The sequence below is a fragment of the Puntigrus tetrazona genome, chromosome 25, assembly GCF_018831695.1.
Source record: "Puntigrus tetrazona isolate hp1 chromosome 25, ASM1883169v1, whole genome shotgun sequence".
Lineage (NCBI taxonomy): Eukaryota > Metazoa > Chordata > Actinopteri > Cypriniformes > Cyprinidae > Puntigrus > Puntigrus tetrazona.
Window position 1 is genome coordinate 17,030,124 of NC_056723.1, and position 15,926 is coordinate 17,046,049.

General features: G+C 36.0%; 1 pseudogene; it reads right to left on the bottom strand.

Moving 5' to 3' along the window:
• LOC122331319 overlaps window positions 1-15,926 on the bottom strand; it is a 44,478-nt pseudogene that overhangs the window by 14,644 nt on the left and 13,908 nt on the right.

Below are 15,926 nucleotides of genomic sequence, written 5' to 3' on the forward strand. Positions count from 1 at the left end.
ACTTTTAGCATAGCTTAGCATAGATCATTGAATCCGATTAGACCGGTAGCATCGCGTTTGAAAATGACCCAGTAGTTTCGATATTTTTCCTATTTAAAACGTGACTCTTCTGAATCTGAAGATGGGCGGAAAATGAAAAGCCGCAATTTTCTACTTTTATTCTGGCGAAAAAAAACAAGATGAGGAAAAGCGTTAACACTCACCTCAGTGAAGAACACGGACAGGATGACCAGGCTGATCCAGTGGATGATACAGGCGAACTGGAATGCATTATTAACTGTGGACGCAATTCAGAGAGTTTAGATTTTTCTTTTACATGTAAAAAATCTGATTATAATACAGTCAAATGTAATGAGCTAAATACCTCTCAAAATATACAGAACTCAAAGGTCTTGGGGAAAAAAATTCAAAAGAAGTTAATACTTTTGTTTGGCAAGGATGCATTAAAGCCCACATGAAAAAAATGCTATAGTGATATATGGTATATACTATGGTGTTTTTGAACTATACTATAGTAAAGATTATTATACCTTAATATTATATACAACACTTTGTTAAATGAATGCTGTAGCATCACTAGTATTAACTATTTTGAACTGATAAGTTTTTACTGCAGTACACTTGATACAGTGTGTAGTAAAAAATATTCTATAGCAACTAAATGCACTTTTATAAGAAAAATATCCATTTTTATAACTTTTTGAACCGTAATCTCTAGCTTCCACTGACTGCCGTGTTCAAGAGTGGATGACGTAGGATGTAGTAAGAATACGCTAGTCTCACTAAAACCAACGTCTGCAAAGGAAGAAAAGTTCACTTACTTTTAGTCGAGAATTAGTGGAAGCTACAGATTACCGCTTATAACATTTTAAATACAGTTGTTGTTTTTTTAATGCATCGATTTGTTACAGGAGGCTTTTATTCACTTCCGGAGGCCCTTTTTTTTTATTACGGATGGATGCACTTTGTTGAACTTCTTTTGGACTACTGAAAAATAATTCACTCACTGACATTATAAAGCATTTTTAAACATAACTGGATTCATCTGAAAGAATCATAGTATTAGGATGGTTTGAGGATGAGTAAATTTTCATTTTGTAAAATTTAATATAAAAATATAAACAGTGTTCAAAATTCAATTTGTAGGGCAGAACTTGATTTTATACATCATGTACACCATATAAAAAAATGTTATAACTGGCAAATCATCCACAATCAAACCAGGAACCTATTAAAAATGTGAAAAGGCTAAACCTTCATTTAATTTTGGCTTTCGTTGAACCCAGGTAATGCTAAGCTTTTAATTTTACTACAATTTCCGCGTGCTTTGCAAATCAGCTATAGGGAAATCATTATACTCTTTTAAACTGTCTACAAATCAGACACACCAAAACACGCAGAAACTTCCACCAAAATTGCTGTATATTTACTGTAGATAACGCATTAAGCTATACTCGATCGAGCATTACAGAGACTTTTCAAGAGGGAAGCCACATCGCAAGCCGAGGACAGTTTCTGCTCAATCTCATTACGGCAGCCGCCTGAACTGAAAGCATAAGGCATTTGTGATATGATATTCCACCCATCCGCGTTCCTGCATCTGTCTATTTATCCGCTCTATTACGGTGCAAGAGATCTACTGCATTCAGTTATCACTCCCTCTCCACACGCCGCCAATCTCCCGCCCATATGTCTTAGTTTGCTCTGTTCACTGATCTGTCCATCAGTCCATTCATCTCCTCAATCCCTCCATCCATTAATCTCGGCGGCCGGTCGCTGTCCTGCACTCCTCCGCTGCTTCTATCCATCTCTCCCCCCTCCATCTGTCTATCAGGACTTTGTAAAGGCCAGAAAAGACAGAGATATAGACTGACTTATGCTCTTGTCATCTCCCCGCATTTCTCTCTTTAGTGCGCACTCATCTGCACACTGAGCCGTGATTTTCACCGTAGTATGAATGGGGATCTTCGGTCAGATTTACAGTAGGCTCTTATTAGAAATGAACATGTCCAGGCAAATAGCTGCTAAGCAAATATCACTCACAATGTGTTTATTGAGAATAATCTCCACAGAGATATATAGCTGTGATAGGATTTGTATGCTGTATTAATGGGACTTTTAAGACAAATGTGTTTTTATGCAAATATAAAATGCATGTGATTTATCAGGTAGGGAAATGAGAACCCAGTTGAATGAATAAATGCTTTTTTAAATGACTTTCTAATTCCAGAATGACAGAATGAGTCATTTTTTTTTTCAGTGAATCAAAGAAAATACTGCTATGATTTGATTTGAATTGCAAACAAATGACATAAAGCTCAAGCAGGGTAGTCTAATTCCTGAATTTTTTTATTTATTCTAGTGAATCAAAACATTCGGTGTGATCAATGTAGTCTAAATCCCAAACAAATGATTCTTTTGAATCTTTTAATTTTAGGGAATCAAAAACATACATCTTAACCAAGCTAGTCTGAATGTCTTAGGTTGGGGAACCAGTTCATATTTAAAACCAATGGATTGAAATCAATATTTTTTGAAAATATCCTGAAACTGATTCCAGAACAAAAGACAAATATATAAATATGGCTCAACCAATGCAGTCAAAAACCCAAATGAATGATTCTGGAAAGAAATGAGCTGTTTCTCATGTGGTGAATCAGAAACATACAGCTTGAGCAGTGTAGTCTTATTTTTGTGAGCCGTTCCTCTTTAGTGAATCAAAAACTCACATTGGAAACCAGTCTAGTCTAGACTGTATTCAACTGACCAGAGCATGTGTGCTAACAATCCTCATCTAACGGGATCTGAACCCCTTCGAATACTCACATTGTAAGAGCTTAGTATCAATGAGCAGTTCCACAGTCAGTAGGAGCACCACCAAGACGACACAGGCCACCAGGAAACAGTTGAAGCCGGCACTCAGCAAGCACACCTGCCACAGCGCTGCTCTCCTCCCGCAGCACGGCTTCAGCCAGTTAGACCTGCAGATCAAACACAGACACAGAAACAGAAAAAAAAGCATTTCTTAACAGCAAAACCAAAAACACAAGACAGGTTTAATAACTACACACTAAGAGTCATTGGCTAAGCATTAGTAAATACTCAATTCATCCTTTATATACCATTGTTCCAACTAGATACTTCTATTTGTACAAGCTTATGTCTACTTTGACAATCAAGTTAACATCTACTGTTCTTAAATTATGTTAATAATAACTACAATAACCAACCCTAAACTACTGAAATGAGAGATTTATTTAATATTATCATGAGAAATAGGTTTTTAAGTGTCTGTCAGTTTGTTCTTTACATATAGCTACTGCATGACTTCATATGGACTACTTTATTGACGCTTCATTTTTGGAGCTCATCAACCCAGGTCCCACTCACTTTCCTTTTATGTAAAGGAGCTGGCCAAAATTTACTTGATTAGCTGCAATTGCTTACAGCCTTCAGTTTAATTGTGTTTTTCAAATTTTGTCAGGCAGTAAACCTTTCATTGGAGGCTTATGTGAGTGTGACTTGCTTTGATTAATCACATTTTCTTACTATCTCTGTCTCCCTCTCTCTTTCTCTCACTCCTCTAAAAGCAGATTAATTGAATTGGCCAGTTGATGGGTCTTATTCCCCTCCTGCATTACCGGGCCTACTGAGCCAATCTCAGACCTGGGGCATGACCTCGGACATCAACTCATCAATTTATCATTAAAAACAACATCAATGTGCTCTTTTCATTTAATAATAAACAAAGAATATTTGATATAGCACACTACTCCAACTAGGGCTTAGTATGCATTACAGATACTGCGCACAGTATGTAGGTTACTTAATTTTCCTGAAGTTCAATATACAAGGCATAAATACTATCTCATTTACCTCCAAGGGAATTATTCTGTTGTATATATGTAAATAGTTTATATGTAGCCTGCAAAAATGGCCATGCCACCAACAGGTAGAGCATTTCTTGTTGCATGCTGCCTGCAAACTATTTCACATATGATAAAAAAATAATTAAGAAAAACTAATCAGAGCTGAGCATTTTCAGGAGAGCGTCTGCTGATTTTCGCTGGCTAAAAACACTGCCTACTGACCTATCAAAATAAAGCCAAAAAATAAATAAACAGTAGGCAGTATGAAGGTATGTTAGTATTGTAGAAGTATGTTAGTATTCCATTCCAAACTTTGCCCAGGTTTTCTCTGTTACAGAGCCAAAACCGGAATCCAGGAATCCATTACAATTCCACACTATTCTGGCACCATGCTGGCACCAAGTATGCTCTCTTTTATCTCTTTTTTCTTGCTGAAGTGTTGGAACTCAGGCATTTGCGCACTATTTTCCAGACTGAGCTCCAAGCCCGTGCTGTGCATCCTGGGCTCCTTCTCTTGGGAGCGGATTCTGATCTTGGCAGCATGGGAAAGACTGATCAGTGTGGCCAGACTGACCTCATCCTGTGGCTCTCTGAGCTGCATCCATAGACACACATAAACACACGTACAAACACGCTTGCACACACACCATCTGGAGAGTACAGACTCCACTTATCAAACGCAGCCAAAAAGATGATTGCTTAACAGCATGGCCGTGCCTTCATTTGATCAGATGGACTATATATGCACGCTTGGGCTTCGCCCTTGTGCAGTTCGAGCAGGAAGGGCAGATCAGACATGGAATCTGTGTGCTTGGCTGAGCACTGGTGTCTAATAATACCACCTTAGCAATCCGTAACTGTACGCCCTCCTAAAATCGCAAACCCAAGTCCCCTGATGCCTCCACAACACTGAGCTCTGATCAGCACTTACTGCAATTCATTATAATTTGATTCAAATCTCATGTTGACATTACACATTGTGCAGTCTGACCCTTTGCACAAACATACATTGCATTCACTATTTTACACATACTACATTCAAGTTTACAGTAATTAAGTACAATAACAATTTTGTTGATTAAAAGTTCCTTTTTAGTTAGTCAAACTCATCATAATTTATTGCCAACCTCTTCAGAAGTGTCTATGCAGTTGCTAAATTGTTAAGCCATTGCTAAGGTGTTGCTAAGGTAAACTGGGAGGCTGTTAGTGGCTGCAAAGGCTAAGCAGTTTCTAAGGTTTTCTAGTTGATGTGACTTACAAAAGAATAACCTCACAAATAAATGGCTGGCTGCTAGAGTGTTTTGGATGGTTGTCAAGGTGTTGCTAAACGAAGGCTAGTTTGTTCTGGGTTGTTGTTAGAGTGTTCAGGAAGGGACAGGCAAATTTAGAGTGTCCTAAAGTTGGTATGTGTTTTATTGCGGCTAGTTATTCTGAGGGCCTACCAAGGCATGCTTGACGAGTAGTTTTTTAATCATATAACAGTTTTTATCCAGTTTTAATGTAGTTTTTAATTTTTGGTTACTTGTGCATTGTTAGGATGTTCTGTATGGTGGTGTATGTTGTTCTGGGTTTTTACTAGGGTGTTCACATTGGTTTCCAGGGCTTGGCTCTTATAAGGTGCAATGAGCAATTGCTTAGGGGTTGGTGTGTGTTTGAGTGTTACTACCATATTCTAGGCATAACAAAATGTTTGTTTGGTGTTTTACATTTATATTTAGTCATTTTACAGAAGCAGTGCTATGGTTGTTGTAGATGGTTGCCAAAGTGTTGCTATGTGGCTGCTATGGTGTTCAGTATGGTTGCCAAGGTGTTGCTAGGTGGCTGCTAAGGTGTTCTGTATGTTTGCCAAGGTGTTGATAGGTGGCTGCTAGGGTGTTCTGTATAGTAGGAAATGCATTGCTAGGTTGCTGCTAGAGTGTTCTGGATGGTTGCCAAGGTGTTGCTAGGTGGCTGCTTGGGAGTTCTGGATGGCATTGCTGAATGGTTGCCAAGGTGTTTTGCTAAGTGGATGCTAAGGAGTTCTGGATAGTTGGCAAGGCATTGCTAAGTGATTCTAAGGTGTATTGTGCATTGGTGGTCACTAAGGGGTTGATATTTACTACGGTGTGGCTAGGGTATTGTGGTTTTAGGACATGACTAGCTGTTTGCTAGGTTGTTTACATTTATATGTAGCCATTTTTAAAGTATATCAAAAGCATATAGCTGGTCGCATAGCTCTGCTATGATATTCTGGATGGTTGCAAGAGCATTGCTACAGTTGCTATGTTGCTGCAAGAGTGTTTGAGATCAGTCATCAACTTTTTGTCCTTCCTTCCATATAAGAAAACCTGAGCCCTCTAGTGCTGTAGCCCGGTGGAGACTGATACTGATTTGCCATCTCACATTTGTTGTTCTTGCATCTATTGCATTGTAAAAATATGAATGTTTAGAGACCACATATTTAAAAAAATTCATTTGATCATTGACCAATTGTTTGAGCATTTTTAAATACTAGGGGTTCATCAAGGTTTACATTTATGTGACAAAATTTGAGTCGACTAATCACTGATGACAATATAAATGAATGAATAAGCTTTGAGCTGAGGCTCGAACAGCTTATGCATGTGGGTTACAAAGCAGCAGTGCAGTAGATCAGAACGGCAATTATCTTACCTGTGCAATAAGTTTTAAAACATGCATCCAGATGCATTTATTTGCCATTTAACATTTAAACGTAGTGTAAATGTGGACTTCACAGATTTCTGTTGCTGTTGCACCCTCTATAGGCTGAGGGATTAGCCAAAATCAAGCTAAAAACATTAATGTCAGACAATTAAAGACTTATTGATCATAGGTAACCACAATTTTTACATTTTGTTGTGACCTGTAGATATGGCCCGGGTCTCTCCTTCAGTGTAAGTGCGTGTGTTTTTGTAGCTTAGATGGGTGTCTCTCCAAAATCTAATTCAACAATCCAACAAGCCTAGTGACAGAAGGAGAGCGATTATTTGGGATTATAGGTAATAAATAATGAGGACTAGACGAATGCACATATGAAGGTCTTTCTGCTTGCAGAATTAGACAGTAAAACATAGCACACTGACTGATTTATTGAGGAGTGCTAACACCAACATTCATAAATTGCGTCTTTCTGGAGAAAAAAAAGTGCCGTAGAGCAGTCTTTCCACATATTTAGGAGGTAACACTTTAAAATGAGGGTGTGTTTGAAATAGCATGTAGGAGGTATGGATGGAATATTAAGTGCATCTGAAATCGCATACACTGTAGTTTTTGATTAATAATGATCCTTGTATTTTCCACCTGCTATATTGTAGTGAAGTAGGCATATTTAAATACAGGGGCTATATCCCAAAATGCTTCAAACTGACCTTCTATTTCTAAAAGTGATCAGCCTCCTTATGCTTTCTATCGGAATAGCTGAACATTTGTATCATTGTGCAGTGAAATAAAGTATGGTATTGCAGTTCTGGCTGTAGCTGCATTAGTCTGGAAGGGCAGTATAAACAAAGTGCGAGACCTCCGGGACCAGGAGCTGTGGTGAAACATGCCGATGGCTTGAGGTTGTTATTTTATGCTGAGCGAGCAGCAGCTAGTCAAACTCAAACCCCAACCCGTGACCTGTATTACAGTAATGGATGAACGAGTCTGAGGTGGGAAAGTTCAGCCTAAACTTCAGCACAAAAAGTCGCTGCGTAAGGACACTTGGCTGTCTCCAGTTCCAGAGAGGAGCTATAGAGGGTCATTGGATCTCTTTCACCTTCCCTCCACCGAATCCTGCCAAGGTCACAGTGGAGCCTGATCCTGGGTCATATGAGTATGGCTCAGACCGCTGTCTGTCAAACTAGAGGTGAGGGCTAAATGATCGGCCACGTGTAGGTAAGTCAAAAACTAGTGACATTTTGGCAACTGGACATTTTGGTTTGGGCTAAAATATCGAGAGGTAGCTCCTGGGCCGCTGTTGACCAAATAGGTATCTTAAGCAGATTTTTATTGTTGTGCCCTCTCCTCAACTATTATAACAGTAAAAAAACTACAATAGGTTAAAGTTGAACATTTTAATTAAATTGTATTATTTAATTAGAATACTATTATAAATACATGTGGCTATGATTTTGTTAATACAGTTGACTGGTTGGTTTCATTGTGTCAAGCAGAAAAAAAAATTGTACTGTTTTTAATTGTTAACATTTTTATAAGGGTTGTGAACTCCACGTTTTTGTTGAAGAAATGTAGAATTTTTAGCGCTAAAGGTTTTGTGGATATTAGAATTAAATGTTTGGTCAATATTAAACAAGGATTTGATTTATTTGATCCTCCTGTAAGTGTAACAACAACAATTATCGCGTCTTTGGTACCCTTTGAAGGCATTTTTAATGATGTACACAATTTACAGAAAATGTTTATTTTGTATTACATTATGTATTTTAGCAGTGTTATTCAATGAAAATGTGATTATTACCTTATTTTTTATATAATGTATTTTAAGTCATGACAACTAACATATTAATGCAGATTGGTGCCTATTAAAGACACATAAATAAAAAGTCAAATGTAATAACATGAGTCCATGACTCAAGCTGCATTTACAAGTTGAGCTAAAATCCTGTCATCATTTACGCCAAGTTGTTTCAGTGCCGTATAAGTTTATCCATTCTGTTAAATACAAAAGAAGATATAAAAAGAGAAAAAGAAAAATAGTTGATGGTCTTTGACTCCTATAATATTTTTTTTTTTTTTTACAATGGGACTATCAACTGTCTGGTTACCCCAAAATAACTTTTTTTAAAAAATGAATCAGAAACTCAAAAAGTTTGCAACCAACTGTGATTGAGCAAACGGTGACAGAGTTTATATTTTTCAGTGAACTATCCTTTAAGACACTTTGATTTACTGGGTGCTGGAGGACAATGCTCAAACGTTAATGAAGAGTGAAGTAGTTCTGTCTCGTGTCCATGCCGATATACTTTCACTTTTTGACGTTGGTCTTTAACTCTCAACCTGGCATGCCTGACCGGAGATTTAAAGAAAACAAATATTTTCAAATATTCAGTAACAAACGATAATGTACGCACATATACATTCCCAAACGTGAAATGCTAATTTGCACTTTAGCTAACCCCACGCTCATGCACCGTACAGTGGAAGTGCGTGTGCTGAAGTGGACAGCTTTATAGAGACATCAGTATCAGCACTACGTGAGACGCAGGAGAGACAGATTGAACCGCAGCAAACAGCCGACCGGAGAGAGCTGAATTACACCATGAAACTGATCGATCGTGAACTGGAGAAATGTGCTGCCGTACATGCCTCTCGGTCAAAAACTGATTCTCTCGCTCCCAATCTTGCTCCAAGAGAAAATGTAACGGGAAAGAATACTTTGAAGCTTTATTCTAAACTCTAGAGGTGCCTTTGTGTCTGTAAACTGACTTTGCCATCCTATCCAAAACAGAATTTAACATGACCTTTAATGCAGTATGTTTTTGAATTCCTTGTTTTATTGTTGTGATTATTAAAGCATTTTAAATAACCTCTTTGTACGAAATGTGTTATGGAAATAAACTTGCCTTGTTTCTAAGTGAATGAAAACATCCTGCAAAGTTTTCAATCTCAAAGTGCACCGTGTAGAAAGTTACTGTCTCTCAAAAGAAAGAGTTGACTCTGAATGACTGAAACGAGTCCCAAACCGTTTCTTGTTGATGTCAATATAAAACATTAGCATATTGCCCGCCCACTTGTTGGGGTTTTTGCATTGGTCGAAAAAAAAAAAAAAGAAAAAGTAAATTCATTCTCTGCCACTAGGTGCCTCTTTTGGAGCAGTAAAAATAATCACCACAGATTAGCTTCAGGCAAAGGGACGGTTTGGGAAAATGAATCACTGAGCTTAATCGTTTAGGAATCGTTCAACAAGTAAGGTAAACATAAATGTATATTATAAGACCTTGCCAAAAGACGTGAATTTAACCCCAGAATGCAATTTTTACTAGTGGGACCTCCTCAAAACGCCACTGAGCTTAGTTTTAAGTAGCAAGTGGATAGGTTGTGTTGTGAAAACCTGGCAATCCTGGTCATAAGCACATGTAACACTACATAATATTCTAAAAGTGCAAAAAATAATTAAAATAAATTATTGCAGTTTTATTAGATGGTACTACTTTTATCAATATTTTCTGGTATTAAAAAGAGAGCACACACACACACACATATATATATATATATATATATATATATATATATATATATATATATATATATATATATATATATATATATATATTTCTTTTTTAATATATACAATAAATATTTTTCATTTATTTAGCAATTTTTATAACAAATAAAAATTTCCTTTAATAACATTATTAAATGTACTCTTAACATTTTTGGAATATCCATCTTAAAATAAATATTTTCGAAATAAAAATAAAATTTAAATTTTTTAATATTAATTTGTTTCTATGATTTTTTTACAAAAATTATACTATTTAAAAAATATTTAAATATAGTTTAAATATTTGAATATATGTATTAGTAATCAGCTATATGTTTATACACTAAATATATATATATATATATATATATATATATATATATATATATATATATATATATATATATAGTATTTATATGAATATAAATAAATACATGTAAATAAACCTAAATATTTTCTAAATGTATGCTGTATGTGTGTGTATTTATATATACATAATAACACACAGTACACATACAGATAATATGTAAAGGAACATTTTGGGATCACGATTAATAGTTTGACAGCATATATACCTCAATTTCTTTCACTATTTCATGTGAACATTTTGTCAGAAATTGTTGTAATGATTCTGAAATGATTCTTTGTCGTTCATTTTAAGAGGACTTTTTCAGATGAAATAAATAAAATAAATCAAGAGAATCCATATATAAACTCATGCAGCATAATTACCGTGACTTACAAATCACTGAAAACACAAGAAAGGCGGCAGATGGACACGGCGGCAGCTGGCTTAGAAGCCGAACACGGCCAGCGAGTCTCCAACACCAAGAGGTTGAGGAGGCATCAAGTCGGTCTCTGAGGAAATCACTTTTAGAAAAAGCAATCAAGGAGCACAAAGCTGTACCACAAGCGCCTTCAAGCCTCCACATAAATCACCCTCACTTGCGGTAGCATTAACGGCGTCGCGTTACCAGCCTCAGTAAACTTCAGCGAGGGTCTTGGCTTTTAGAGAACAACTAAAGGGCAAACAAAAACAAAGGGCGAAGCCGCAAATCTTCACCAGAACCAATCAGTGTTTTGACAGATATCTCAATTGCATGTCACTCCTCAAAAACCCCATCACATTAGTAATCCAACCCAAAGTAGCAGGAAAGCCATTACTGCTGATTCTAGAAATCATTATTGGCATGAGCCGGTGAAAATAGATCCGAGTCTGCCCGCCACGGCTTGATCCGAGCCATTATGTTCCTTGATAGGCATAATTTTTAAAAAGGAAACTTATAGCCTTCACAAAAAAAATAAATAAATAAATATACGGCATAACATAATAATCGCTTGACAGCAGGCATAAGATATTTCCAAGAGCAATAATCACTATCTATTAAGTGCAGCCAAGGCTTTTAACCTGCTCTTTGGGTTCTGATAATGGTGTGGTTATATGGTTTCATCATACAGCACGGCTGATTCACACGCTGCTACGCAGAAATGGAAAGAAAATTATAAGCTGAAATTTGTTTTGGCACGGAAGCCAGCATCAGAAGAAAAAATGCTTAATTTGTTTTAATTTTATCAACCACATCTAGGATATTTTTCTCACAATGTCTTGTAATGTAATTCTGCCACAAATCTCAGTATATGTACTGTATATATTTATATATGTGGCTATCTCTTCATTTTATCTCAGAATGTGACTTTAAATCTGAAACCTAGTTTCTTGTATTTGTGTTTTTATTTGTAAGAATGTGGCTTTGGATCTTACAGCTCTGACTACAGCTTACAGATTAGACGGTTTCTTTATATTTTAGAACAAGACTTTAAATATTAAAATATTGCATTCATTTCTATAATAAAAATTGTAGCTGTAGCTTTATATCTCAAACAATGACTTTACTCCAAAGATGAAAATCACTCCATGATTTACTCATTTTTGGGCTTCAAATTCCCACCCCCAAGAAGAGCCAGGACATTTATATCAATAACAATATACCACAGGTTTTATTTGTCTGAAAGAACAAAGTCATACACGCCTTAGACGGCTTGAGTGTGTTGTGTTTTTTTGTTGTTGGCTGAACTAACTCTAATATTAACTCTAAAATTTCACGATTCTGACTAAATCTGAAGAATGTGACTTCATTTCTTGTATTCGTGGCTTTTTATCTCCGAACGTGAAAAACAAATCTCACTAAAAGCTCAAAATGCGACTATAATCTAACAATGATCTAATCTAACAGTAATCGAACTGCAACTTCATATTAGGACATGACTTAAACTCTCACAACTGTGGATTTATTATTTTTATAGTTGTAGTTGTATTTCTCAGAATATCACTATATCCCTACATAAGATTCTGGCTTTAAAAATCACAATTACTTCTATATTTCTCTTTGTGACTTAATTTCTTAGCATTGTGCCTTTATATCTCAGAAAGTGACAGTTGTGTAACAATTGTGATATAACTTGTAAACTTGTTTTTAAATGCAACCTAATATCTCACAGTTGTGACTATATCTCATAGTGCAACGTCTCAAAAGTGAGATAAACCAAGAGCTGAAAGGTTGCATACGTAACTCATCGTGAACTCACTCATCATTTTTTAGTATAAGGTATAAATTATGTATATGCACAATTTATCCCCACAATACGAACGTCAAGGGACAAGTTAGACATTGAAAGTTTAATATTTATGGTTAGGGTGTAGTGATTCCTGTCCTGAAGTATGAGCAATAGCAAATAAATCTTCTGAACTCCTAGTACAGCTCCAAACTCCAAGGTCGTCAAGCTACTCCAAATAATCCTAAATGCCCAATTAAGAAGCCTCAAATGAATAATAACGCATTATAATTCTTTCTGAGCCGTCTTTTGAGAATTGTCCGCTTTTATTTGCAGGTTCTGGGTCAAAACAAACAGGACAGACTGATTTCCAGCGACTGCTGCGAGATGTCAAAAGTCGCATGCTGATCTGCGATATCTTACAGTCACTGCTTTTAAATGTAGCAGTAAAGAGAGCGGCTGGCCTCAGATCAGCAGGAAAGAGCGTGCTCCACCGACAATGTCAGGCAAAGAGCAAGCAAGCTAAAAAGCTAAAAACAATTGTCACAGCCAGCAGACGAACCTCAGCACTTCAGGAAAGGGATAGAGAAGATAAAATACAAAAACAACAACAAAGCTAAGCATAAAATATTTGCTGAATCTCTGAGAGGCTCTTCATTTGAACCGCGCACCATTAATCTCATAAAAGTTATAAAGGATGTCACACTTCTCGCACAAGTTTATTTGAATACTGTTTCAGTCTTTAAATCGTAGAATCTTGCGATCTTAAAAATATCATTATATAAAAACCATAATACGGCACTTTACAGGTAAAATGTACATAATGCATTCATTCTAAAATAAACAGCCAAGGGGCAAAATAATGATAAAAAATCATTAGGTAATATTACATTATTACAAAAAAAAGTAATTAATTAACTTTGAAAAAGACAAGGGGCAAAAAACCAAAAATAGACATGAATTTATAACAAGATTTTAGATAATTGACTTAAATTGTGAGTCAACAAAAAGTACAACAAAAAAAAAAATACAGAATACAGCAAATTTTATAAAAAGTTAGCCAATCATGCATTTTTTCACATTTAAAAAAATGCTCAATACACTGGGGTGAGTTAATTAATTCAAAAAAAGACTAAATAGTTTATAAATGTGTTGGTATGCTGACCACATTTTTTTGTTTATGAACTAGATTTGTACATTTCTGTGAAAATTAAAAAAAGGGCAGCCTACTAACATATTGCAGAACCGAATTATTGTTATTATTATAAACTGTCTAGCACCTAACAGCATATAATTTCTCATTCTTTGTGATAAAAACAAAAAGAGCGATGGCCGGTATCACTAAACAGAGCAAATGAACGCAATTCCAAAACAGCACAGATGAGAGGGGACATTTCTGTGGCTGATTTACTAACAACACCAAATATGACGCAAACGCGCAAATTACAGCAGTCTCAAAGAGAGCAATAAAGAATAAGCCACGGCGTTCTTTAAAAATGAATGACTCACTAGACGTTTTAAATAATGGAGAAAATACCAGCGACAAACATTAGTAAAATCTGTGATTTTTAAAACTCTCCTCCCATAACATCTGCGTCTGAAAGGTGAACTCCTACAAATTGATTTTTCAATAAAGTCAGGCAAACTGTCCCCAGTACACACGCAATAGGAAATCATAAATAGTCGCCAAATGTTTTTCGTATTACCCATTTTTTCCTCACCAAGTATCTTTTGTTATGGAAAAAACATAGAAGAAAGCATGAATATTTTGGGCAGTCGATGAGAACACCGCCCTTCTGTTCCGGTCAGGAAGCCCTAATGCCAGCACATGCTAATAATAGCCCACACATTGGATGTCTTGCCCTGCACTGAGACTGCCAGCTCTGCAAATGCCCCCTGAAGTTCACAACTACAACCATCCGCCCACGTGCAGCCCACCAGAGAGTGTGCTAGACTACATCTGCTGCGGTGTTTGTTACCATCAAACAGTCTGTTTTGATTAAAAGAATCGTGTAGATCAAGACGAGGTGTGTGAGACGTCCTAAAGGTCGGTTTGATTTTATTATAAAACGAGTACTTTTATTTGGCAGGGATGCATTAAATTAAACAAAAGTTTCGGGCATTTTTCCACAATAAATTGTTAATTTTTTGCTTGTAGTTGAAGCAGGTAGTTGTTAAGTTTGGGTAGGACAAGGGATGCAGAATAAGGTCATGTAAAATGAGGCATTAATATGTGCTTAATTAACACTAATAAATAGCTAATATTCTACTAATATGCATGCTAATAAGCAACTAATAGGTGTAACATCGTAAATTAAAGTGTTACCAATATTTCATTACAAATAAATGGTGTACTTTCTCATCATTAAATGAAAAATAAGACAAACGAGAATAAAACAGCACAACTGTTTTCAACATTATTAATGATAATAAGAAATGCTTCTTGAGTAGCAAATCGGTAAATCACATATTCGAACAGAAAACTATGTCAGCTAGCAGCCATTAGAGTATTAGCAGACTGTCTGCTTAATAATGTAACCCTTTATTTTGACGGGTTCACAACATGTAACATACTGACTGTGAGAAACTTTGCAAGTATATTTCAACTTATTCTACTACACCTAAAACTCCCCTAAGAGTCTACTCTGAGAGTTAGTAGACATGTAGGTGCAAATTACCGAAAAAAGGTTGACATGTAGTTACAAAGCTACTTATAGTTAGTAGAACGCCTGAAGCGGCAATTTTGTAAATAGTAAAACTATATATATTTTGTGCAATGGTACTATTTCTACTGTATTTGTGCTCAAGTAAATGCAGCCTCGGTGAGCATAAGAGAGTAAACTGCAAGTTTTAAAGCCTGCCCATTAAAATCAAACCATTTTATATCTTATTCAATAAGCCAATTAGAGTCAAAATGCTTGTGCATTAAATATCTTATCTTACCTTCGAATACGATAATAATCCAATAAAATATTACATCTACGAGGACAATGCCTACGCTTCAAATACGATAACAACAAGCAATAAAAAACATTGCAAATGTCGCTTTCTCTAAACAGAAAGCCAGAAAGAAAGAAACATCGACAATTTCTTGAAACAGCAAATGCAGTAGCATAAGTCATGCATTATTTAAAATACTAATATTGTTTTGCGCATTCACTAAAGTTTCGGGATAATAAGCGAGCTGTCATTGTGGCATGTTTCTATTATTAGCTTAGTTCCCAGTTTAGAGGTTTGAACTGACATCAAACCACGCAAATGTATCCCGTCTGTCATTGAGCACATGCTTCCAGATGTGA